This window comes from Heptranchias perlo, chromosome 2 (assembly GCF_035084215.1).
Source record: "Heptranchias perlo isolate sHepPer1 chromosome 2, sHepPer1.hap1, whole genome shotgun sequence".
Classification (NCBI taxonomy): Eukaryota; Metazoa; Chordata; class Chondrichthyes; order Hexanchiformes; family Hexanchidae; genus Heptranchias; species Heptranchias perlo.
In genome coordinates, this window is record NC_090326.1 from 66428558 (window position 1) to 66456165 (window position 27608).

General features: G+C 41.1%; 1 long non-coding RNA gene across 1 annotated transcript; it reads right to left on the reverse strand.

Annotated features, from left to right (window-relative positions):
* Positions 1 to 21934: 21934 nt before the first annotated feature.
* LOC137333706 (uncharacterized) lies at positions 21935 to 26102 on the reverse strand. The gene is made up of 4 exons (XR_010965969.1): positions 26061 to 26102; positions 25051 to 25136; positions 23470 to 23915; positions 21935 to 22164 (listed from the first exon to the last, which is right to left on the reverse strand). It is a non-coding gene; the product is annotated as an uncharacterized lncRNA (long non-coding RNA).
* Between the last annotated feature and the right edge of the window lie 1506 nt (positions 26103 to 27608).

The window sequence follows — 27608 nt, forward strand, 5'->3', positions numbered from 1 at the left end:
ACAGGTCTGGCCAGAAATCATGTTTGTGTCAGGCCTTCTTCACTGACTTGTGTCAGAGGAGTGTCGTTGGTGCAGAAGTAAACTCATCAGGCAGTTTCTGTGTCTTTGAAACCTATTTGTGATCAACAGCTTTACTTTGTGAAAGTTGGCTTTTTGATCTTAATTTGTTACATTGAGTTACCATGAGACAAAAATTGGATAGGAGCCGTTTTTAGGTGCAGGTAGCATGATGTGCTATTACCCCACGCCCAATGGCCCCTGTGCAGGCAGGACGCAAGTTTCGACCCATCCGAGGACTTACCTGCAATCAGAGTCCCTTTCCAGACCTTGCATGTGGAATCAATGCAATTCACAATTCCCACCACCAGGGGATGCTCAATCTCTTAAAGGGAGGATGTTTCTTAGAAATCTCTTAAAGGTAGCTGGTACCTGTTATTTGCTGAAAATAACAGTCTACTGTCTGCACGGAGTCTGAACGGAGATCAGACATCGCACACGTAAAACACAGATGCAGGTCCCATCCCTATGTTTACACACTGATGTTAAAGCATGTTAAAACATTGAATAAAGGTTGCAAACTACTAAATTCCACATCCTCCAATCTGCACACCAGACCTCACCAATCTGCCGATCTGAGTTGGTACCAGGCCTGCGAGAGTGCGTGCACCGAGGTTCTCTGCTGATGCACTAGAGACCTTGGGTGCAAGAGGTGGACAGAAGGAGGGACATCCTCTATCCGCAGTGGGGGTGCGGGGGGGCAAGAGGCCCTCCAGACATATATCCAAAAGGCAGTGGGAGGCAGCGGGGGACGACGTCAATGCCAGGTGCACAGCATCATGAAACATAGATGCAGTGCAGGAAGAAGACATGAGTGGTCAAGGTGAGTGAGGTTAACTGTCAAGTGGCGTCTCATACCAACTGCACCACGCACTACATCCCCCATCACCCACATACCAACAAACTCTTTCCATCAGTACTCAACTCTTCCAATCGGATGCTTCCTCTCACCCTTACACATTACCGCTGTTTCATGCCACCCACCCACAACTCATAGGCCACACACACTGGCAGCTATTCAATCATGACAGGCACACCACTCAGACACATGTCCCGCTTTCTTGCAGGAGAAGTTGGCACATATCAGGAGGCAGCAAGTGGCAGTGGCATTTAGCCCCTTGAGCCTGTTCCACTATTCAATGAGGTCATGGTGGACCTGTGACCTATCTCCATATACCCACCTTAGCCCCGTATCCCTTAATACCCTTGGTTCACAGAAATCTATCAATCTCAGATTTAATATTCACAAGTGAGCTAGCATCAACTGCCGTCTGCAGAAGAGTGTTCCAAACGTCTCCCACTCTTTGCGTGTAGAAGCATTTCCTAACTTCACTCCTGCATGTCCTGGCTCTAAATGTTAGGCTATGTCCCCGCGTCCTAGTATTCAAGTCTAGGAAACCTCCAAAAACAGTTGCAAATGCATAAGCAGCCAAAAGCAATAATCCAACCACTAACCTGTAAATCCTGCATGGTCCCTTTAAATAGCACTGGTGGGGGGTCCTCCTGGCACTCCAAGATGTTCGGGGTTAAGACTGTGCGTTGAGTTGAGCGTTAAGTCCCAAAATGGTGTCTATCACTTTAAATCAGCGCTGCACACTGATTGAAGCCATTTTCTCTCTACTTTACATGATTCCAGCGTTTGTTATCAGCGCCTGTGCTAACTCCTATACCAAGATGGCGTCCAGTGCACGTCACGCTGGAAACGTGCGTGCGCACCCAAGACGCCATCTTGGATGTCGGAGAGGCCGTGTAGCGCTGAAACAACGGGTGCTACAGGGCCCAATTTAGCGCCCATTGAATCTACAGCACAGAAACAGGCCATTTGGCCCAACTGGTCTATGCCGGCGTTTATGCCCCACATGAGCCTCCTCACTCCCTACTTTACCCCTATGAGCATACCCTTCTATTCCTTTCTCCTTCATGTGTTTATCTAGCTTCCCCTTAAATGCATCTATGCTATTTGTCTCAACTACTCCTTGTGGTAGCGCGTTCTACATTCTTATCACTCTTTAGGTAAAGAAGTTTGTCCTGAATTCCTGATTGGATTTATTAGTGACGATCTTATATTTATGACTCCCCCACAAGTGGAAACATTTTCTCTACGTCCATCCTATCAAACCCTTTCATTATGTGTATAAGGTGTAAGGATAAACCCAGCAACTATAGGCCAGTCAGTTTAATCTCAGTGGCGGGGAAACTTTTAGAAACGATAATCCGGGACAGAATTAACAGTCACATGGGCGAGTGCGGATTGATTAGGGAAAGCCAACACGAATTTGTTAAAGATAAATCGTGGTTTAACAAACCTGATAGAGTTTTTTGATGAGGTAATAGAGAGGGTAGATGAGGGCAATGCAGTTGATGTGGTGTATATGGACTTTCAAAAGGCGTTTGATAAAGTGCTGCATGGTAGGCTTATCATCAAGATTGCGGCCCATGGAATAAAAAGGGCAGCAGCAACATGGACACAGAATTGGCTAAGGGACAGGAAACACAGAGTAGTGGTGAACGGTTGTTTTTCGGACTGGTAGGAGGTGTACAGTGGTGTTCGCCAGGGGTCAGTGCTGGGACCACTGCTTTTCTTGATATATATTAATGACTTGGACTTGGGTGTACAGGGCACAATTTCAAAATTTGCAGATGACACAAAACTTGGAAGGGTAGTAAACAGTGAGGAGGATAGTCATAGACTTCAAGAAGATATAGACAGGCTGGTGGCATGGGCGGACACGTGGCAGATGAAATTTAATGCAGAAAAATGCAAAGTGATACATTTCGGTATGAGGAGAGCTAATATAAACTTGAGGGCACAACTCTAAAAGGGGTACAGGAACAGAGAGATCTGGGGGTATATGTGCACAAATCGTTGAAGGTGACAAGGCAGGTTGAGAAAGCAGTTAAAAAGCATATGGGATTCTGGGCTTTATAAATTGAGGCATAGAGTACAAAAGTATGGAAGTCATGATGAACCTTTATAAAAACTTGATTCGGCCACAACTGGAGTATTGTGTCCAGTTCTGGGCACTGCATTTTAGGAAAGATGTGAAGGCCTTAGGGAGAGTGCAAAAGATATTTACTAGAATGATTCCAGGGATGAGGGACTTTAATTACGTGGATAGACTGGAGAAGCTGGGGTTGTTCTCCTTGGAACAGAGACGGTTGAGGAGATTTGATAGAGGTATTCAAAATCATGAAGGGTGTAGACAGAGTAGATAGAGAGAAACTGTTCCCATTGGTAGAAGGGTCAAGAACCAGAGGACACAGATTTAAGGTGATTTGCAAAAGAACCAAAGGTGACATGAGGAAAATCTTTTTTACACAGCGAGTGGTTAGGATCTGGAATGCACTGCCCGAGGGGGTGGTGGAGGCAGATTCAACCATGGCCTTCAAAAGGGAACTGGATAAGTACTTGAAAGGAAAAAATTTGCAGGGCTACGGGGATAGGGCGGGGGAGTGGGACTAGCTGAATTGCTCTTGCATAGAGCCTGTGTGGATTCGATGGGCCGAATGGCCTCCTTCCATGCTGTAACCTTTCTACAATTCTATGATTCTATGTTAAAGACCTCTATTAGGTCGCCACTCACCCTTGTTTTTTCTGGAGACAAGAGTCCCATCCTGTTCAGCCTTTCCTGATAAGTACATCCTCTCAGTTCTGCTATCATCCTTGTGAATCTTTTTTGCACCCTCTCCATTGCCTCTATATCCTTTTTATAATATGGAGACCAGCACTGTGCACAGCACTCCAAGTGTGGTCTATACAAGTTTAACATAACTTCTCTTTTTTTCAATTCTATCCCTCTAGAAATGAACCCCAGTGCTTGATTTGCCATTTTTATCGTCTTATCCGTCGCTACTTTTAGTGATTTGCATATTTGTACCCAGAGATCCCTTTGTTTCTCTAACACATTTAGACTCTTATTATCCAAGCAATATGTGGCCTCCTTATTCTTCCTAGCAGAATGCACCCCCTCACATTTATCTCAGTTCAGACTTCAAAGCAAAGAGGGGTCTTCAAGATTTCTTCAGGGAATCTCTGTTTTGCTCGGCAGCTAACAAGCTGGGAATAGTGGAACACTCCATGAACATCCAACTTCAAATATAAACCTCACACCTTTGGTTCAAAATAAAACTGTGATATTTGATGGAACTGCCAGGGGCTGTGAGTTAAGTAAAGTTCTGTAATCTGCATTATTTGTTCTTGCTTCTATTTAATTTTGCTTCTCAATAACCTGATTTGTAGTTTGTACTTTGTCAGACTGTTATATGTCCCTCAGTGAAAGAGATCGGGCTTGCAGTGATAATCCTTATTATTTCCAGTATGTACCTCATTGATAAAAGGATTCATTGCTCACCCTGCGGTTCACTATCCTAGATTCATTTGCGTGTAAAGGTTACATTTCAGTTCATGAGGACAGTGGGCTGCCTGTGGAAGGGGGCCTATGCATTGGGCATGAAAAAGTATCTGAAGCACCCCTGAAACATAACAGCTTTCACTGTCAGCACTTGAGCTGAGTTTTTGGGGCAAACTGTTTCCAGCTACATGAAGAACTTTACCGAACCAAAAACTCTCCAGTCTGGTGAGAATGTTTCTTTCGTTCACTTAGACCTAAAACAACACAGAGAGCGTAGTGAAAATATTCATCCCCACCACGTAATCTGAAAGAAAGCACCATAGGCGTGATTTTCAACTCTGCCGCCTGGTGGAAACCTGGCCGAGTGGATCGCCCACCCGTTGCAGAACCCGCCCGATTTTTTTCAATGGGGTGAAAATCGTGCTTGTTCTCCAATGGCCAAGCGAGCCGCTCTGACAGGTTACCACTCAGGTGCCAGAGTTGAAAATTACCCCCCTAGACATTACAAAAACAAACAGGAATTTCTTTAGGGCTTCTCTGGCTCCGCCGCTGTGACTTTGGCAGAGGTTTGGCGGAAACCGTGTTTAGCTGGAGAAGACCTGAGGAAATTCACCCCTGAGTTTAAAAAAAACTGCACCTATGATGATATCACACCAATTTTTATTCACCGATATGAAAAGGAAATTTCATTTGTTTATGCCTATTGTGCACAATTCATATCCTTTTCACATGCATGAATTAAAGCCAGCACCATACACTGCCGTGGCTGTGACAACCTACCCGTATTTAAGAGCCTGTGTATGATTTTAACTTACACTACTAGCACCGAGAAGTGAAAACAATATTCAACAAGTATAACTTTGTTCCTGACCTACAGCCAGCACTTTGATTTTTTTAATAGATTTTCTTTTGCATTCCCAGCCATTTTAATTCTGTGTTACTTAATCCCAAAAGAATGTTATTCTATAAGACTTTTAGAGGGGAAGGGGGAAGTCTTAAAATATTTCAACTTCCCCCTCCCTCCTGACACAACATACATACATTTTCATTTTCTGCCTTCTGAGCTAATTTGTTCAGACCTTGACAGAAACTTGGCGTCGGCCAGTCCTGACTCTGTTTCTGTGACAGGCCGGCTGGCAGCTCTCAGCTGAGCTGCAGGATGTACTAATATTTATAGGCCTGTGCAGGTCTCCTGGTCTGTTGAAATAACACCACTTTTGCAGTTGACTGCTGCTCTGTGGCGGGCACTTACAAACAGCCATCAAGGGAGGGGATCGGGGCTAAGTTTTCATGAAAACATTGAATGTTTAACTTAACGGAGAAAAAAGTCTAAATTAAACTGAGCAGGCTCCTTCAGGCAAAGTATAAATAATGATGTCACTCTTAAGGAATATCTCACTTCTGAAGGAAACCTCAAAGGAATTAGTGTGCGTAAAATTGCTGACAAGCGTTTATACAAACTCATGCTCAGTCTGTGGCTTGTCCGCTCTATCTGTCTTCTTAAGTTACCAATAGATTGTTGATAAGAGAAAATGCTCTCCTTGTAAAGTAAAAGTTACTTTGTGGCTGTTTCTCCAGTTACAGTTCTGTAACACCCGATGTTTAAGAATACGTGTTTTTCCCCCTTACTGAGTTTAAAACTGAAACCTGAAACTGATATAAGTTTAATACCAGAGATAGGAATGTTGTTCTCTCATTGCTGCAGAAAAGGCAGACTGATGTGTTTCTGCAACTGACAATCTGTTGCTTTGCTAAAGCTCAGACAATTCTAGCTTCCTATTTTGTTTCCGAAACTTCCTTGTAAATGACGATTAAGCAGTTGGTTGTAGCTGTTGCCTTTCACTGTCTGTGAACCCAGGTATGAGCAGTGCCATTAGGGACACCGTCTACAGCAGCCGCATGCCGTGGCCAACTTGTTGCTTCTTTTGAAGAGAAACTGTCCTTTTCTTTAGTCCCCAAATGGGAAAAGTAAGGCCCAACTGGTCACCGTGAGCTTTCACACAGTAACAACTCTGAAAAAATCATTTTTCCTACTCTGCAATTCAATGTGTGCTGAAGCTCTTTGTGGCAAAATTCTCCTTTAAATTTTGTAAACAGTATTCACAAAAAATCTCAACTCATTTTTTTCCGGTTAGGAGATGCAGCGGATTAAAATTTATGGATAAACAAAAAGACCCAGTAGGTTCTGCCCAGCTCCCAAGGTCATAAATGACACCAGTTTGCAGTATTATGAACAAGGTACCACTTTATTTCATGAGTCAGGTTTGATGATGTATGTGGATGAACTAAACAGTTTCCTGTGTAGACACAGAGGCTGTGTATTATATAATGCCATCAGTGATTTCCTACAACACGATTGGCTGCTGGGTATTCATTAATAGATCACATATCACACCTCATTACGAGCTATGACTTTCTCTTTTTAAATATTTAGCTGATCCAAACCTCAGTGCTACAAAGTGATGGATTGCAGGAATAATGTAAGCAATTCAATGTGGGCTGAAGCTCTTTGTGGCAAAATTCTCCTATAATTGTATTGGTCTTTTCTATGTTACAATGGAAATTTGTTTCACTCTTCTGCCAAACATTCTGAATTTCACCAACCTTGGCAGTGTGACCGTCTCATTTGTTGAGACACGTTTATTTGGGGTTCATTCGGAAGTCAATGTTGCCATCTTTTCACAGCCATATTAGAAGTTACTGAGAGTGGTTTCTGTTTGGTGAATTTGGCTGCTTTCATGCCAGAGCTGGCCTTAGGATTTTGAAGACCTCCAGTGGGGTGAGTTATAGTGAGATACAACCTGCCCCTTTCTACTCATAACTTTTAAACTAATTGAGAGTAGAAATGTATTTGAACATAAGCGCCTTGAGAAGTTTTACAACATTAAAGGCACTATAAAAATGCAAGTTGTTGTTGTTTTTGTTGTTGTGGTTGTTGAACGATCATTTATTAGAACCCGTTGGCCCTGATATTCCACCATTTATGGTGGCTTTTTTGCCTTGAGCTGAGACTTGTGCCCACTGATCAGAGCTGACTTCACCATAACTTGTAGGCTCAGCTCATTTAAATATCCATTGGTGGTATAGGAGCAAAAATCCTGTGTGAAATAGGAGTAATGTGCTGAGGGCACTTGGAAATTAGAGTTCAAACTTTAAAAAGGCAAGTCTGCCTGAAGATTGCAGCAGCAGACTAAGGGAGCGGCAGGTAAGTGTCTGGCTTCAGTAAGTTGACTGCCATGCGGCTGAACTGGATGGCTCGTGTGTGATTTTGTGCCACTTTTAAAGAATATCTTCCACTGGAGGATCTGGGAGAGGCACCCAAAGAAGAGAGCAGGGCATTGTAAGGAGGCAGAAAAGAACTGCACACAAATTTAATCAGGCAGGCCTACAAACCATCCTGGATGAGATGTGGCAAAGGAGAGAGAGATAGAGGGAGATTGCTGGATGCCCATGGGAGGAAGCAGCGGGAAATATCATGTGCCATGTGGAGGAAGGTGGCACTGGCACTGAGTGCTATCTCTGTTTCACACCACCGCACCTTCCCCGCCCTGGCCCCCAGAACTGCAGATCAGCACTGGCTAAAGTTCAATGACCTGACGAGAGCAGGCACCCTGGGTACCAACACACTGTCGAAATTGAATAACTGCACCAGAAACCCTTCCAATTACTGGAAACAGTCTGCTTCTATCGAACCTGTCCCAACCTTTCATAATTTTAAGCACTTCTATCATAATGCCCCATAACCTACATTGTTCTAACAAAAAAAGCCCTAAATAATGAATTGCACAATGTCCACAGGCTCACAAGTGTTGTAAAGGAGTTAATTACACACATTAAAGAAGAAAAAATAACTATTATCACAGGTTCTGGCAACACTTTGTTTTGCCACATAATCTGACTCTTTGTTTTAATGAGAGACTAGCAGCACCAGAGGAGATTCACTGCCTGGTGACTGATTTCCCCTTACTACAAGCAGCCAGCACTTCCAGTCAGCCTCCAAGAGAGAACAGTGGGCATTGCACAGCTCTGAGTAGCTTGATTAATTTAAGCAACATAAAAAAAACCATTACGGGATGTACAGCAGTCGTTAAAATTTGAAATTTCTTCTCCCCAGAGCAATCACATGGATATCTGCAAAACCATCACACACGCAGACAAGCATCAGTGTCACCTCACTCTGTAGACGTCTGCCCTACACAGGGAGGGGGAGGGGGAAACAATTGCTCTGGTCGCTATGTGAAACAGCATCACAAATGCATTCAAAAAGAACGTGTTTACGGTTTCAAAATAGATGGGGTCCAGAACAAATCTTCCCCAGTATTACAGAGGTGAGGAAAGTGACTAGCTACTTTCCTCAAGCTACATTTTGCATTTCTCTGCTAGGCTATGAACACTTAGACTGCACTTTATACTGGTTGGAGTCACCATTGCATATTCCCCGGAGCCACAGGTTTTGTGGGTGTCTCTGTGTTTGACCTAACTTCTGCTGCTCCTTTCCTGAACACAAACCTGAACTGGAGTTCAATATGGTTTGCCCCTGTAAATACCATTGCACCCTCACAGCCCCTCATTTTTAAATACCCAATGAAAGATTGTATTTGCATGGCATTCTAGGAACACAATTGAAGGCAGATCAAAAAAATTGAGTTAAGTTCTTTTTTTACGAGGAAATAAAATACTATTTATGATTTTAAATTTGAAAATATATTTGTCTTAATACATTGGGAACCAAACTTTGTTTAAGATTTTTAATTGTTTTTTCTCCCTCCACTTAACATTTCTATAAAATCATTTTTTTTGATATGCTCCCAGTATAATTAGTGAACTCAATTCCATCACTAAATAGTTTAGCAGATTGACATCTCTTTTGGTCTGTGAACATACTGATTCTAAGAAAGTTTATTATTTTATGTAATTAACGCCATATGGAGTATATGGGTCGTGCATGAAAATACACTGATTGAAAGGTCTCACTCTAACCCTCCTTTCTGTAACACTGTGACCAGTTTATTTAATAAGTTGTATTTTGAGTGTTGTGTTACTGGCATCCTGGCTCCTATTTTTGAGTGGTTACACATAAATCAACTTTTAAAAGCAAATTTTTATACTTAGCCCTTTGTTGCCTCATTTTTATTCACATAAATAGCCATAAAACAGATCTGGAGCATATTTTAAACAAAATCTATTAGTGTAGCGAGGTAAAGTTTTCTTTCTCATTTCAATTCACCCTCTTAAAAGCACACACAATCCCCAGCTACAGTCTATCCTTTTCATAGTTCACTGAGTACAGTGATAGGCCTCTTGTGTTGAACTTTGAACTTATCAGAGCCAGACATCAACAGGACAGGGTCTGTTGGGACCACACATAAGCAGTGGAGGAGCACACTTTGTACTCTGTGATTATTCCAATGTCAGAGTTCACTCAATCAAACTACTTTGCTGAAAGTATCTTCGTGATTGGAGGCCTCAGCAGAGGGGGTCTGTTTGCACTGAAATGCTGTTCCACATAACTGTTAGGCAATTATATTTTAAAGGCTGTAACTGTGAAAATACTAAAATGGATACTGACTCACCTAATATTAACTGAGTGTATGTCTCAACGTCTATAATGCCGATGTATTAACATGAGTAGACAATATGATTTTAACTGCACTGTTTTAATTTTTCGTTTCTTTATCTTTCTTTCAGACGATACTGTACAGAGCGGTACATGTTTTATTTTAATTTGGCCTACTCTCATCACAAGGACTTTACTGTAAATTAATCCTCGAGCTGAATTGGATTTTCTTAATTCATCCTACACTCAGCATTTTCCAGCTAGTGGGACATTTGCACCGTGTTCAAATGATAACAAAATAAATGCTTCTTACAATTTGAGCGCCACTGTATCAGTTTAGAAATGATCGTTCACTTTTGATGGTTGGAATGGCTGTGAGCAGGAAGTCTGTGTTATAAAGTTGTTCAGTAATATTCCTTCTGCTGAATGTCAAGGACAGAAATCACTGAGAAGGACTGTTAAAGAAAATGTTCAAACCAGATCAAACCCAAGCTACAGTATTATAAATCAGATCATGCTAACTGTCCAATCAGGAATGGTGACTTAATGTATTAGAATGCACTATATAAAGGTATATATAATGTGAAAAATGTCCTGGACTTTCACATCCAGCAACCCTGGCAATAAGCCTTTAGCTGAAAAATCTACAAGCAGAGGGATAACTAGGCTGCTTTAAAATAGTGTACGAAGGAATCATATACAAACAGGAGAAGATAGTAAAGCCCTAACAATTTAATTATTTTTATTCGATAGTTAATACGCAAAAAATAACAGATACTCGGATTATTTACAAGGCCATCGAGAGGTTGTAAGAAGTGTCATAAACAAAAAAACTAAACTTCATAACCGGCATCTGAACCTTGAATTGAGAGAACTGCCTTGAAATCATTCCCAGCCATAAATTATTTTTAATAGAACACACTGTGCAGTTTTCACTCCTTCTTTCCCCTCCAACACTGGTTTCCATGGTGGACTGCAATGTCCAAGGTGCTCCATCAAGTTGATAAGAATGGCATCATCAATGAGAAGGTGATGATTGTGAAGTAATCGCTAGAAATTTAAAAATTAAAAATCAGCTGTTGATGACTAAAAAAATAACCCAGTCGCTATAATACTTACATCTTCAAAAATTTCCCTCCCTTTGAGTGGGTTACTGATTTATAATTACTTTATGATATAATCTCCGAAATAAGTCCTGTGCGATGAATCCCTCCCCAGTGAAAGGTTAACAGTACACCATAGGGATCATTTTCCGACCTTTAGCTGCCGGCAGGAAACCTCACCTTGCCGGTAGCACAAATTAGAAATTTAGGTGTGATTGTTGTTTTAAGTGGCGGGAAAATTGTTTGCAGCGGGTACACAAGTGCCTGAATTGCCAATATGCGCCAAGTCAGAAAATTGCTCCTTGTATGCAGAATAATGTAAAACCTACTATGAACACGTTATGGGCGACTTGTACAGTTGCTAGGCATGTAGCAGACTAAATCTGAGAATTGTTCACTGTACAACCCCCATTACACAGCATCTCTTCGCATTGAGTCCGCTATTGCGTCATGCTTCTTGTTCACATTTAGGAATCAAATACCTCTTTTGTTCTAAAACTGTTATTAAAATAGCTGCATTTACCTTTTTAAAAAAAGAACATTTTTTAAACCAAAAGGCTGTTTCCTATATTATCTTTAAATGTGTGTGAATGTATGTGGTGTCTGATTGCACAGATCCGGCTATTGACATGACCTTTCAGTTAAACGAACCCTGTGCTCAAAGAGTTTTCGCCCAGTGTAAATATCTTGTAAGCTAAAACAAGCAGTTTCTGGAAAATTGGCTAACAGATGTCCCATAGGAGCCTGCAACGTGTTTCGATTAGGCTTTGTGTGTCGGGGTGGGGTGGGGGGGTGAGTTATACACCCATTCTCCTGAAGTATATAACAGCATAATCATGGATACTGTTGAGCAATAATTCAACAATTTGATTAGCCTCACAACGCCATACATGGCAATGAGGTGTGGGTGGATCATAGGAGCACTGAGGTCCTCTCACAATATGCCTGAAGTCCCAAAAATACCATACAAGGCAATAATATTTTTATAACATCCTGACTATTGTATTTGTTGCCTACTGCAATATTTTCATATGAAAATTTTGTACTTGGTGTTTTAAAAAAAATAAACAGGACATTTTAGGAAAACTAACGGACTGCCTCATTAAATGTTCCCATGAGCAATTTTTTCAAATCCAACTGTATACTGGACAGCATTTGGCCTTACTGAGGTCCATATGCCTTTTTTGTACTGTCTTGTCAGAATTGAGGGTTGCTTGGACAACCTTTGCTGTCATCTGTCACTAGTTCATTAAACCTATCCCTGATTAAAATGTCTGTAACCACAAAACTCAGTTATGCATTGAATTGTATCTTAAAGGATTTTCTATCTGAACTTCTTATATTTTTATACTGCTCAGCTTTTCTTTCTTTATACAGTGCAACCTTCACCTCCCCTTTTTCATGTTGAATCTATTGCTCAGTGATAACCTTCCGGTTATCATTGACTCGGTGATAGCATTCTTGCATCTGAGTCAGAAGATCATTGGTTCAGGGCTCATTCCAAAGACTTCAGCACATAATCTAGGCTGATGCTTCAGTGCAGTAATGGGGGAGGGCTGCACTGTTGGTGGTGCCAAGTTTTGGATAAAACATTAAAATGAGGCCCTGTCTGCCCTATCAGGTGGACATAAAGTATACCATGGCACTTTTCGAAAAAGAGCAGGCGAGTTCTCCTCGCTTTCCTGGCCAATATTTATCCTTCAACCAACATCACAATCTCATCATTTGTCTCATTGCTGTTTGTGGGACCTTGCTGTGCGCAAATTGTCTACCTCGTTTCTCTACATTACAACAATGACTACATTTCTGAAATATACTTCATTGGCTGTGAAGTGCTTAGGGATGTCCTGAGGCTGTGAACAGTGGTATTTAAATGCAAGTTCTTTTTTTCTTGTTATGAGATCACCAAGGGATCTTCAATCATGTCTACAAATGTGTTTATAATTACTGTGAGTTGGCAGCTCAGCTATTGCTGTTCTAATGCAGGTACAATATCACTATTATTGTGGAACTGAGTTTGATTCAATTGGGCTATAGCATCACTCAAAGCACAACAATAAACTCTACAACATCTGCGCTCCAATTTTATTTTATTTACTGTACACTAACCTTTCTGCTATGTCTGTGTAACATCAGAGTATAGTACTTTTGTTAATTCCTGATGTGACAAGTGGCCCTTGAGGTTTCTATTGAAGTGGGAGCCTGATGAGATACATTTATTGGTAACAGGTGAATTCCAATGTAAAACATCTTGTGGAGACTGAAAATCTTACAGTTGGTCACGTCAGGCAGGCACATAGTTCCATTGGTGGATTTGCTGTCCATTTATCTCGCATTATGTTCCTGTTAGGACTTCCATTAGATAGTCACTATATGTAGGTCAAAGCCATCAATCTTTCTGTCTATCCTGAATTTGCCAAGACAGAACCATTGAAGTCCATTATCGTCATCAATCACACCTTAAGAATTTTAACAGTTGAGTTCCAGATGGTGCTTTTTCACTTTTCTATGAAATGCAAAGATATTTATGCAGCTCCCATGCCCCATGACTCTAACGTGATATCACATAATTTTGACATCAACAAGGTATCCTCAATAAGTTTGGCTATTCTAAGCAAACAATTCAATCTTTCTTCTGCAGCATACGACTTTCTGATTGATTGAATGCCCCACTTTCACAACTGATTGACGATGCCTTCGTATGATTTGAGGATTCGACCTCACAAAACACCTTTGTCGGGCAGTAATTACACAAAACTGTTCCCAGCAGAAGAGGACTCCACTTCACCCCCATGTAGATTATACAGGCAGGGCACTTCTGGTGAGAGAGTCAGACACACTTATTGTACACATTCCACAGCTCCCATTTGTGTGAGATATAACTCATGTTTTAGGCCTCCCATCTCAATCTGAAAGCACTCTTCAGTGATAGGCTCCTCCCACCCATATGATGATGGTGGTGGTTGGAAGTAGATGAGATAAACCAGTGAAGAAAATAATATTTCCACCAAACTAGTGCATTGTAATAAATAGCATTAACGGATGGCTGCCTGTACTACAGCAGGCAATTGGAGTCTTACCCTTCAGCTGACCTGCCTATCTTCAATTTCCCAGTGCAATATAACTGGTCATGCATTATTACCATTCAATTGGTTGAATGCTGTTCATTCAAACTCAATTGAGGACAGTCAGGCCCAATTGAGGAAATCCTCGCAAGACATTCTGACATATGATTGGGTGTAAACTAAACAGCCTCTTCACCATGTCAGCAGCAAAGGGCTCTCTGTTATTGTTTGAGTCCAGACAGCAATTTTTGAAAGCCACAAATAACCAGAAAAAATGCAAGTAGTGAGTCTCAGACAACATGAAGACTTGAGATTGAATAACAGCAATATATCTGCAGGATCATTAATCAGATCGCGGAGTCTATTCTTAGCTCTCTTGTACAGTGTAAACAGTTGTTCATTATTGTTTAAGTTAATAACACATTTCAGCTAACCACTTGTATGATCCAAATAACCTGAGTAAGGAGGATTACTTCAGTGCAAATTATTAACTTAAGCCTAGAAATGACTGTTGCCAATATTAGCCAATGAACGCCTAAAGCATTCATGTGACATTTTTCTGTTTGCTATTTTTACACAGGTATTTTCCCGTTCATTTAAATGGGTTAGCGCATCCACTGACATATATATATGATATAAATAGATTTAGGAGTCATTCGCTAATACCCTGTGTCACCAACAGTAATTTCTAGGCTTTAGTCTTTCCATTTATATTCTTTGGCTGCAGTAGGAGTATTAAAGATTGCAACAGCTATTCAAATACAATCACTGTTTGCAAAATATTCGAGACAAGACTCTATTTTCCTGACAATTTTAGGATTTATCAGAATGGAAGGAATTTTGCTTTAGTTCAAGATTTTCCCTGTACTGTAGTCTGATGAATAACATCTGCAATATCACTTCTGTTTGTCATAGTTCATACTTTTGACTTCGAAATGCAGTCAAACATGCCAAGAAGAGGTTTCAAGCCATTTCTGGGGACTCCGCTGATGACAGAATAGATCCAGAGCAGGAATTCTCATTAATACATGAATGAAATAACATACAGGCTGTAGTATTAAAGGGGAACAAATTCAGCTGTATAGATAACACTTAAAAGCTGAAGATCCGTATAATGTATTTGAAAGCTAAAAACTTTAATTTAAGTGACTTCAAATTTCAGATAGTGTTGAGAAGCTTGCTGCTATCTGAACAGAAAAATGACTAGACTGTGTCAACATTGTACTTTGCACCAGTTTCCTGTTTAGTGCCACTTTCAGTTCACTAGTCAAAAAATGGCGGTAAGCAAGAAGGGATATAGTAGCTCTCACTTCAAAATAATGTTGTTTTCTACAGAAACACTCAAGATGAAGTATTCTGTAACAACAGATCTAAAAAAAATGAATCAACCATTCTTTGCAATGGACACTACTGCAATGATTGGGATCTAGTAAGCTAATCATAGGAGGGGTTTTTAATGGGCCAGATTTTGCTGTGAGCGGCAAATGAAAAGCACCAGTCATTCGTTAGACTTGTACTTGCCCATAGACTTTCTATGGGGTTTTGCACAGCAAGCTGCTATCAGCAGGACATCCCAACAGCACAACGCCCTCTACAGGGCATCTGGGACCTGTGTGAACAGGGCAAGCAGCTGTGTATCTCCTTAACCAATCAGATTGAAGAATCGTTAATGAGCTGCACAGAGTTTGAACCAGGAAGTGTAAGTTAGAATAGAGAATTTAAAGTCAAATCAGGTACAGAAAGTGAAATAAAGAGAGGGAAAGAAAGATTGGATTAAGAGAGAGAGAGAAAAGAGACAGAAAGAAAAAGTTAAAAAAAGATATTATTTACATTTTTAAAAATCTTCAACAATAATTAAAACCTGAAGAAATGAGACTCCACACTTGTAAAAGTTAATCAACAGTGAGATTGTTTGGCAGTAATTAAGATTTACCACACTGTTCAAAGGGTACTTAGGCTGGAATGGACAAGCCTTAACTTTTTGTGGCGAGTTTAGTCCATATCTATGATGTCAGTACAGGAACTTCACACCAGGAGGGGCAGCACATCTCGGACGGCAACTTACAGATTTTCACGTTTAACTGCGTATGTGCGCTCGCCAGAAGTTGCTGTCCGATTTGCGCATAAATAAAGGTGAACGCTGTTAGCCTCACCATTATTTTCACAGAAAAAATCCAACCCAATACGTTTTGAATTGAGAAACTAGGGTGAAGGGACAAGGACTGTATTGCAAGACATCACTAAAGTTGAAAAGAAACATTGAGGTAAATCAGGAAGTAGTGATTAGGAGTTACTAAGCTTGGATTTTAAAACCTGAAGATTATAGGAGGAAGGAACGATCATGAAAGGAAAGGGAGGGAATCAACAAGGAATTTTACAGGTATCGGGAATTTAAATTATGAGGTAAGATTAAGGAACTTCTCTTTGTTTCCTTTGTAAGTTTCAAGGATGAAGGGAATTCACAAGATTGATCCAGGCAAGCTATTCACCATAGAAAATAGCTCAAATGTGAAGAAACACATTCTAAAAATAGAAAGCCCAGATGATGTAGGACCTCAGAAAAAAAAATCAGCCAGAGGGTAATAGACTTATCAAATAAGTTACCAGGGACGGCCATTGAAGCAGACTGTTAAAGAGACAATTAGTGTGTTTTTAAGAAGAGATATGAAAGAAATGGTGAGCAGATGGGTAGATGGCACTGATTTCTGAAAGAGAAATTGTCGTGCTAACAGCCTTTACCTGTTCCGATAAATACTTACGCTCTGTTTAGAAAAGGTTGCAAATGCATTTGAATAGTTTTGACAGAACAGTGGCCTTATTTACATAGGATAAGGTTTTGTCTTCAGCACTTCCAGTTTCATACACTGGGAGAGCAAATTGTAATAGTGGGTTCACCACCTACAATTTTCCATCCAGTCATTTAAATGAACAGAAAATTCTGGACAGCATGCACACAATTTTACAATACGTGCTCCCAGTGCATGACGTTCCTCGCCAGGAGCACTGAAGACAAAAATCTACCACACTAAGGTGGCGGAGAGTGGGTGCTCCATTTGTGTCTGGTCTTTCAGATAATCACCAAAATGTTAACAATGTGTTGGTACAAATGGAATACTCAATAACTAGGCGTTAAACTCTATAAATTACCCAACACTAGTTAACAGTTCAGAAAAACTAGGCACTATACTGGGTGACAAAATTAGTTGCCATGAGATAGGTGACCACATTTTTTGAACCACTAATGATGATGAAGCACATCTCTGAACAGAATATTTTGATCATCAGCTTCTCCTCGTGATATCTTGTCTTCTTTGATGTTCCAAAAGCTTATGAGTAATCTGTCCAGTTTTCATAGATCTTCATCCCAAGAACAATAGAGACCTGTGAAGCATCATATGTTCCTTTTGTCTGAGTATACACAGAATCATCCATTAACATCCTTTGGGGTCTCAGAGATCAAAACATTTGTGTTGCCTTGTTCAAAGCAGGATCAGGCACTATAACCCCATGCTTTACATATACTGTGGAAGGAATGGGGCCCAAGATATTGTGAGTTTAGGCAATGTGCCAAGATTAGGTATCATTTTCAAAATAGAAATAAATATTAGTCATTGTAATTAATAAACTTGGTGATGTAAAAATGGGACAGCTTAACAAAGAATTCAAATTTGTTGCCTAAATTCACTCCACTTGATAATTTAGGTGGTATTGATATATTTGTGCATATTGTTACATTGTGTACATAGGTGAAAACTAAAAAGTGACTCTATCAGCTATGAAGTGATTGGACTCAACTGAAGAGAGCTAGAACTTAACAAATTGTAGCAGAAAGTGGGAATAGGCAGTAAAAGAAATAGGAGAGTAGTGAACAGTGAAGAGGATAGCGATAGAATTCAAGAGGAAATGGACAGGCTGGTGGCATGGGCGGACACGTGGCAGATGAAATTTAACACAGAAAAATGCGAGGTGATACATTTCGGTAGGAAGTACGAGGAGAGGCAATATAAACTAGAGGGCACAATTCTAAAAGGGGTGCAGGAACAGAAAGATCTGGGGGGCATGTGTACACAAATCGTTGAAGGTGGCAGGGCAAGTTGAGAATGCAGTTAAAAAAGCATACGGGATCCTGGGCTTTATAAATAGAGGCATAGAGTACAAAAGGAAGGAAGTCATGATGAACCGTTATAAAACACTGGTTCGGCCACGACTGGAGTATTGTGTCCAGTTCTAGGCACCGAAATTTAGGAAAGATGTGAAGGCCTTAGAGAGGGTGCAGAAGAGATTTACTAGAATGATTCCAGGGATGAGGGACTTCAGTTTACGTGGATAGACTGGAGAAGCTGGGGGTTGTTCTCCTTGGAACAGAGAAGGTTGCGAGGAGATTTGATAGTGGCATTCAAAATCATGAAGGGTCTAGACAGAGTAGATAGAGAGAAACTGTCCCCATTGGTGGAAGGGTCAAGAACCAGAGGACATAGATTGAAGGTGATTGGCAAAAGAACCTAAGATGATATGAAGGAAAACTTTTTTACACAGCAAGTGGTTAGGATCTGGAATGGACTGCCCGAGGGGGTGGTGGAGGCAGATTCAATCATGCCCTTCAAAAGGGTACTGGATAAATTCTTGAAAGGAAAAAATTTGCAGGGCTACAGGGATAGGGCAGGGGAGTGGGACTAGCTGGATTGCTCTTACATAGAGCCGGCATGGACTCAATGGGTCGAATGTCCTCCTTCCTTGCTCTAACCTTTCTATGATTCCATGATTCTAATGCCATGGTTATACTATGTTTGGTGTTCAGATTAGACCGGGATGTGATTGAAATCTGATCTCCGCAGTGAATCATATTCAGGCCAATTTATCTCTACCAAACCAGTGCCAGTGCAAACTAAACCTATCTTGGGGGTGAATTTCATATCAGTATATATTGGAAGCATGTCAATGTAGCCTAGCAACAGTGTCAATGCTGAATTACTCCACTGCACCAATCAATTCCTCCCATACCATCTGCCAAATACCACTTGTACCCCACACCACACTGACACCATTCTGCCTTCAGCTTATGTTAAAAAAACATGATATTTATATGCCCATGAGGACATATGAAAAGGATTGCTAGTGTAAGGCTGCCCTGTTGAAAGCCTCTAATATGACTCGGCCAGCTCCACTAATCTGCCAATGTGGATTTAATACGCAGAGGCTGGATTTCAGTATTAGATTTTAGCACAAAGTTCATTCATGTCACAGCCAGGATCCTGTTTTCCTTCTTTCATTTCCTTTCTGTTTTTTTTAAATTTCCGAGGAATATGTATGTCTGCTGCATTAATATCATGCAGCAGTCCATCTTTTATGCGTGCAATACTCATGTAATATTTGTGTGAAATATGTTTTAGTGGCAGTCGTGTGCATTGTAGCTAAGGAATAAAATTAGGACTTGGGCACAATTTTCCACAAATCAGGACTTTACCAGGAACTCGGGAATTCCATTAAAATGACGCCAGCAATCTCTAACTCTCTGCTGATGTCCAAATGTGGTGTCACAGAGGTTTCCACTAAGCTCTGCATTTTGGAGTCAGGAAAACTGTCAGGAAACTGGACTGGTAGAAGTTGGCATGAGCTACCAATTCAAACTGCTGAGAGAAGAAAAAATCTGGGCTGTACGTTGCAAGTTCCATATTTGAAGAAATCAAATCTGTAGAAGAGCTGGAATTTGTTGCTTAGAAAGTCCTGCAACTTATCATTAATCATCGTAAAATATATTCTGTACAAAGATCATGGGCATAATTTTTACTTGAACCCGGGAAGATAGTGGGGGGGTAGATTTTTACGTGGGTGACCTGGAAGTGAAGCGAGTGCGTCAGAATTTGCAATCGCAACTCAATTGAAGGCAATTATTTTTGCTTCCAGGTTTCCTACGCGACAGTCAGCCAGATTGGCAGGCTGGCTGGCTGACAGGTGGGAAGGCCAGGGATCAGAGAGGAGAGAGTGAGGGAGAGATCGTGGGCCATGGAGGGCATGGAGGGGGAGTCCGTGGAGGACATCAGAGGGGGGTCTGATGCCGACAGGAGATTGGGGGGGTTCAGATGCCTGGGCGAGTTAGGAGGCGGTGTCTGATGCCGGAGGTGGAGATCGGTGTGGGGGGGTGAGGCAGATTCCGGAAAGAGATCGTGGGGGGGGGGGGGGGGTGCATGGAGGAAATCAAGTTAACAATTGAGGTGTGGCTGCACCCCAGCATCTTCCATAGGTCTGCCCCTGTGTTCTATTTGTTCAAGCTTTGACAACTTGCTTATCCTCAGTATTACTTACCGGTCGGCCCTGAGTAAATAGTTAAACTTCCTTTACTACGAAAGCCAAGGAACATTTTGTGTTTCGAAGCAGATCAGTCCTAAACAAGGCATGGTTTCCTTTGCCTCACTTCCTTTAACACTTAAACACTGGATTAAAAATGTAGGCATTGATTAATAACGAAAGAATGGTTCATTTCTAACTCGGAGCTCTCCTCATCCATTCATTCATGTCCACATCTCTGTTAAAGTTAGTGCAGAGAAGCAAATATCCACCATTATTGTAGCCTGTGGGAAAATGTTTATGTGTGAACATAGACCGCAGAGTTTTTTGGGCAAAATGCTATTATCATTTCATTTGTAAGTGCAAATTACAAATATCCGTGTTCTTATAGTATGCCTCGATTTCTACTCCTTGTTTTACCATTGTGCATTAATGGTATATAAATAGTGTGTGCTGGGCTCCTTGTTTTTTTGTCTTATGCAGAGGGCAGACTCTGTAGGGCTGATAATGCGACAGCAGAAACTCCTTCTTATTGGGCACAGAGGCTCAAGGCCTTTGATCTGCCTGAGGTGCTCAGCACACCCAATGCAGCCAGTCAGCATATAGAGTGTATTCAGAGTCGGCATACCAACTGTGTGCAAGGCTCAATAAGGCCCCATGTTATCTGCATTTCAGATACACAGGGTCTGTGGGGCTGTGGAGAAAATTGGCGGTGGGGTGAGGTGTCCATGGAGAAGATCACGGACCAGGAGGTGATCGGATCAGCAGGAGAGTTGGAGGGCGGGAGAAGAGTCAGAGGTCAGGAGAAGAGTCAGAGGTCAGGAGAAGAGTCAGAGGCCAGGAGAAGAGTTGGAGGTTGTGGGGGTGTCTCGGACATCAAGGGAGGTTGGCCAATCGCGGGGGTCCGATCGCGGCAGCTAAGCTTATTGGGCCTGGAGGAAACACTTCTGCTCCTCTTGGCCCACAAGCAGTGCAATAAAAGCACTTTCCTCATGCATCCAGCCCTTCTCGCTTTTGTTTACTGGCGAGATTCACAAGCCCCAGCAAACACGCACTGAAGATATTAAATTTAAAGTTAAGTAACATTCAATTTAAAAACACCTACTTAATGTCTCACAAGGATGTTAATTGCTGCAATAATTACCCACCCGCCTGAACTAATTAAGGTCTCGACTGCGGCGAGTAGGTTACTCTCACGCATCCAAACGCACCTGGGTTAAACCCGGAAGTGGGCGCATGGAGTTGGGTTGTGGTCATTCTACAAAAATCAGCTATTCTAATGACCCACCCTCCCCCAACCCACCCATTCCTGGAGGTTAAAATTACTCCCCGTCTCTGTTTAAACAAGCATTCACATTGCTCTTGACAACATTGTGGTTAAATGTCTGCCAATCAAATAAAAACCCACAGGAAACTTTCCTGAGTGTGTTTACAGAAAAGAAAGTTTCAAAGGATATAGATATAAACAGAGCAGATTAACAATAGAGTAAAGTAGAGATTTCCTGCACGCTCGAGTTTAGATTGCGAGAAGTCAGTTTATTTGTGTTCATTTGAGAGATAAACATCTGTGTGATTCACTGAAGACAAATTAAAACATCAGGGGCTCCATGCTGGTGCTTTTGTGGTATTTTTCATTAGCTCTCGTTCTGCCATTTCTCCGGTCATAAATAAAAGTTTTGGCTCACTGGCACGGCTATTCCCATGGCAACAGCAACGATTGGCAGCCTGTGTTGGGGTTCTCAATCCTGGCAATGACGGAAAGGAAGAAAGGAGGCCATACAAAAAAAATCACATACTTGAACGCTGCAACGCAGTTTACTCAGTCCATGAACGATCTTTTCATTTGGAGGAAAGGGTGGGTTTTAGCAAATATCATTGGATTCATAGCCTGCACTGTCATGGGATTTGATTTGTAACAGCCAAAAACAGGTGACCTGCTTTAATGTGAGGCAGTGCCACCATGTGGTTAGCAAATCTAAAACAGCAGCTATTCATAAAGTGTCTCTGCAGTCTTTGATCTGATGGACTTAATAAAGAAAATAGCCAACACACAGAGGAGACATCAGTCACCAGTTCCGACAAGCCCACTATTAATGTGCCCTGACACCCAATTCTATCCCCCTCTTTCTCGAAGAAATGAAACATGGGAGAATTAGTTGGCATATTGGGTTAAACACTGGCATTTCACTTCTGAAAGGGAGCTCTATTCCGCATCTGCGTGCTAGACCTGACCTGGGATCTGCTCGATGCTATCATTGGGTGTCTGAAATAGGAACAATTCCATTTCCCAGCACTAACATCTGTCTCCTTGATGAGCACAATTTTCTTTTAATGCAACGCGCATAACATCAGCTGAGAATCAATGCTAAAAAAAAATGAAAAACCACAGTTGTTCCAGCACACTGCCATTGGAACTTTGGTGAGAGCTTGCCAGAATTGTCAGAAACTAGGCTGGGCTCCGGATATGCTGGGTCCTGACCTAGCGCCAAGGAATCCAGGATGGCCGTCATTGTAAGGAGGCCTTAGCACTTCCTATGTCGGGAGTTCCCTCACCCTGGGGACTTTGGTGGGACCTAGCTTATGGTCAGCACAGATATCGGCTAAGCAAGGGCCAGGTGTGGAGACCAGCTGGTCCAGGCTAGGAGCGTGGCCGAGAACCCCAAGAAAAATTATTCATGTAAGGGTCTTTGGGGGGGGGCAACTAAATTCTTGGGAGGCTGGGAAGAGGCCATGCCACCACCCTCCAAATGGACCAACTACAATGGTGGGCACCCGCAGATGGTAGTCCATTAATGATGGCACCTCCCCCTGACTCTGCAAACTTTGGCTGGGCTCATCTCAGCAATTATGATGAGATGCACCACCCTGTGGATTTTTGGGGCTGAAATATTTAAACAAAATGCAGAACAGATATAAAATCAGCCAAGAGTTGATGTTAAAAATGAAACATTTACAAAAAAAAAAATCAGACTCTTGTTGTAAATGGGCCAAAAGTCATAAACATTGTGGGAATACAAAAAAAAGTCCCATTGCAGGAATATTGAACTTACCATCGAGCTGCATTTATGTCCCTAGATCCTTTTGGCTCAAAAATCAAAATAGCTTTGCTTGAATGCTAACAATTGATTCATAAACCATTGAAGAACAAAATGCAGTGTGCTTTCTCCTTCTTTGGTACAATGTGTAAATTTGAATACATTGACCAATTACTTTTAAAAGCAGCACGAAAAATCTGCTTTCTTTTCCCTTGTATTTACCAGTGGCAATAAGATGTCAGTTTGTGTCTGCAGTTCGCCTTGTGCTAGGTTGCTGGTCTCTGCTGAATCACCAAGGTGGGGGAAGTGAACCGTGGCAGCGTAATCGTCTCTCACCCCAGATGATACAGTTCCGGTAGAAAGGAAATAAATGTCAACACTTTGTCATGCTGATGTTGTAAATGTTGGTCTGGAAAGAAGCCCATGTTTATATTGTTGAATGTTTCTCTTTGCAGTTGAACCTGAAATAAATAAGAATTTATATATATAAATATTCTTAAAAACACAAAAGAGCTATTCTACTGTCATTATGGAAAAGAATTATTTTAATTTTCAAATCAGACCCACACACTGTTGAGTGAATGAAATGAATCAGTGCTGTCAACAAAAATTGTAACCTTGGAAGCTGGAATTCATAAATGGATAATATAAGTAAGCACCAGAAATTAGTGCATGATCGTTAACAAAATTGTTATATCCTAACTAATAAAACTGTTATATCATAGGCAGAAATCATTAAAACACATCATAAAAAATATTTCAAAAAAGTTATACATACAGCATTATAACCAATTCATAAATCTGATAGTTATGCAACATGATATTGCTTTGCAATAAACACCTTTTATGAAACATCTATAAATATGCTGTTCTTTTTCCTTTGGCATGTTGATAGTGTTGTTTCATTTTACCTTTTTACATTGGTCAATTGAATCTGAAATAAGTAACATTTTACATATATCCATTAAAAAGCAAAAAAAATACCTCGTAATTCTAATTGTATTGAAGACTTATGATTTATAGTTAGGATTTGTTAACAATTCTATATTAAATTTGTTGTGCACACTAATGACTCCAGCTTCTATTCTACAGCATTGATTTTTGGTTTATTGTTGATAAAGTTAAATAAGATCACACAGAAGAATCAAACTTGCAACCCTCCCCTCTGAAAACTGCCAGGGTTACTTCTTTGTTCACAGAGTTTGTCCTATCAGCTTTCTCTTGTACCTTGATTTTATATGGGCCATGATTTCCTGATGTGGTTTCACATTTACACTGTCATATGGGTTATCAGAAGGCAAAGAACTCTAATTTTGTGCCTCAAAGGCTCCTCTCAGAACTCCTCTTCAATAAATCAAATTTCCACACAATCTGGTGGTACCAGAGTGAGTAATCTCAGCCAAATGTTCATGGAACCTCGTTATCCAGCATATGTATTTCACTACGCACGTGTGCATATATATCTAGTTCATTGAGTACTTTAAAGCTTTTAAAATCTAGAAGTCCCAATTGGCCCCTCACGCTGACATGTCAATTTTCATTCTATATAGACCCCGCATAGTTGTTCCAGGAGAAGCTGGCACCATAGTAAGTCACCTTCACACATCTCCACCATTTGTAGGGAAACACACTATCAAGACAGCAAGTGCTAGATGAGATGTGATTGATTCGCAACAAAATGCCTGCAAGACAAATGAAAGACGGAGAATTATTTTCCACACAATCCCTGCAAATATCCACAATCATGAGTTAAAAAGTAAGTTAGTGACTTGACAACTGCACAAGCAGCACGCATGAGAAAATTAGAAGTCACAAACATCCCTGTGGGGGCTGTTTTTTGGAAGCTGGCCCCACACTGTTTGAACATGCAGTGTGATCATACACACAGCGCTGCTTCTTATCCAGAGAGACTCTTCTCTGGTACTTTTCACCAATATTCTGTCTATAGGATGTCTACGTAAAAAATAGTATTGTCTCTGAGGAGGAACAGTGAAAATAAAAACAAAGCATATTTTAAATAAAATTACCCCAGTTGTGTGTGTATTCTTGATACACTTACAAGAGTTTCACAGCTAGGTTGTCAATATTCAGAGAGGATGGTAGCACAGTGACTAAGGCTGTGTTGTAGCCATCTCACAGCGCAGTGTGACCGCCTCAGGCTCAGACCCCTGCACCTTTAAGATCTTTGTGATCGGCCAGCTCCAGCACTGCCACCTGGATGTAGCAGGGCCTCTTAGCCACCACTGGGAATGTGCCCCAGGCAAGCCCAAATGCGCTCCCCTATCACCCCTGTGGCATATTGAAACACAACAGGGTCTGTTGGATGAGTGACACATTCCTCTTCTGTCAGCCTCTGAAAGGACTTCATTTACAAGCCCTGGAGTTGTGCTACTTGACTGACAGATTGTGGAAAAAAAAGTCATTCAGTTCCACTAAGCTCAATAAATCCTGCAGAACAAAACACCTAAAAGAGGCTAAAAAAAAGGCCGCAGAGAGTGGGGGCGTGAGCTCCAGGAAAAAAAAAGCAAATTCTTTTCAGGTTCAAAGACACTATTTCTCATTGCGTCTGTCTATCAATTACGCTGGCATTCCCAGAGGGTACATACATCGCTTCTCATTGGTGTCATTCATGTGTCAATCAGCCTGGCATGAACACCAAAGGGCCTCATGTTGTGCTACGGAAACTGTCTGTCAGGCAATCAGCAGCTGCTATGACATCATTTGCTGTGTTTTTTCTGGGAACGCTTCAGCAAAAAAAAATGCCAAATCCCAGAACTCTAGTTGAGTCCGTGTTAATATTTTCCTTTAGCCTGACCCTAACTTTTCAAAAAAGAAAACACGTTCCAAACTGTCTGCAGGATGAAGATAAATAATTCCATGTCAGGAGAATGTCTGCCACTGCCTGAAGTAAATCATTACAAAAGTAAGCGTTTTAGGCTGTGCGTATGACAGCGTAGACACAGCATGTCAAGAGAAGGTTGAGAACAAACAATGTAGTCAGCTTTTATCATTTTGTTGAACCATCCATCTAATTAACATTTTACATTTGCTGCATCTTCTCTGGTTGGAATGTGTTCTCTTTTCCCGGGCCTGATGTAGCCCATAGCAGATTGGCAATTGGCCTCCGAGTGAAATCTCCTCCTTGCCCAAACCCCACGCCCTCAGATAGAATTTACGAAGCTAACCTAAAGTGGAAATGCTGGTTTCCTCAAAACATAGTAGTTGTCGCAGTTCGACATTAAGACTCCAAAAGGCAGTACAGGTTAAAATCAATCAGAGAAAATACACCAAAACTATTTTTAAAATGATTAAGAAAGAGCAACAGTCCTGTAAATGAATGCATCCTCAAAAATCATCAAATATTAACTGCAATTGTATGATAACTAAAACTTTGAATTTGTGGATATTTCTTCAAAGAACTAATGTAGCTAAAAGATTGTCATGGAATATATTCAAGCTTCTTTTTGGAACTTGTTGGTCAGTCTTGGAGGTCTGATTCCATGACTTTAAAAATGCCAGATGCCACATAAAATGAAAGTACCTTTTAACATTGGGCTAATGTCACGCAACAATGTGGAATTAGAAGAAGAGTGATGCTCTTTTTATGTCTAAATATAATGCCTTTCTTTGCATATAGTATCTTCTTTCCTGTGCTCCTTTTTTGCTACATTACATGCTCACCTCTGACCGAGATTGCAGCAGGCAAGCAGGTCCCAGGTACAGCAAATCTTTCCCTGAAGGTTGCTATTAGTAGTGCATGACGGTAACCTAGGGTGATTTGCACTTTGATTATCTTTCCTGCCCAATGAGGAAGAATATAACTTCCTTTGGTATACCTCTCAACACTGTTGAGGTTGAGAACTTGGGCACAAAATCATAAACATGCACTACCTCTACAAGACCACCCTCAGCAAAACAGGCTTGTGTTTAACTAGTAAACAAGAACTGTGACATTAGTATTGTACCAATATCTTAACTCCAGTTTAACTTGAACAAAAACCTTGGTGCTGGGTTCCACTAACTTGTCTCAAACATGAATGAAAAGAGGATTTTTTTCATTTCATGTATTTTTACTCAATTTTATCCTATGGAGTGGTCTTAGGAAAATTAGGGATGACATTTTCCTTTAGCAATTGATGTGTTCACAGTGTCTA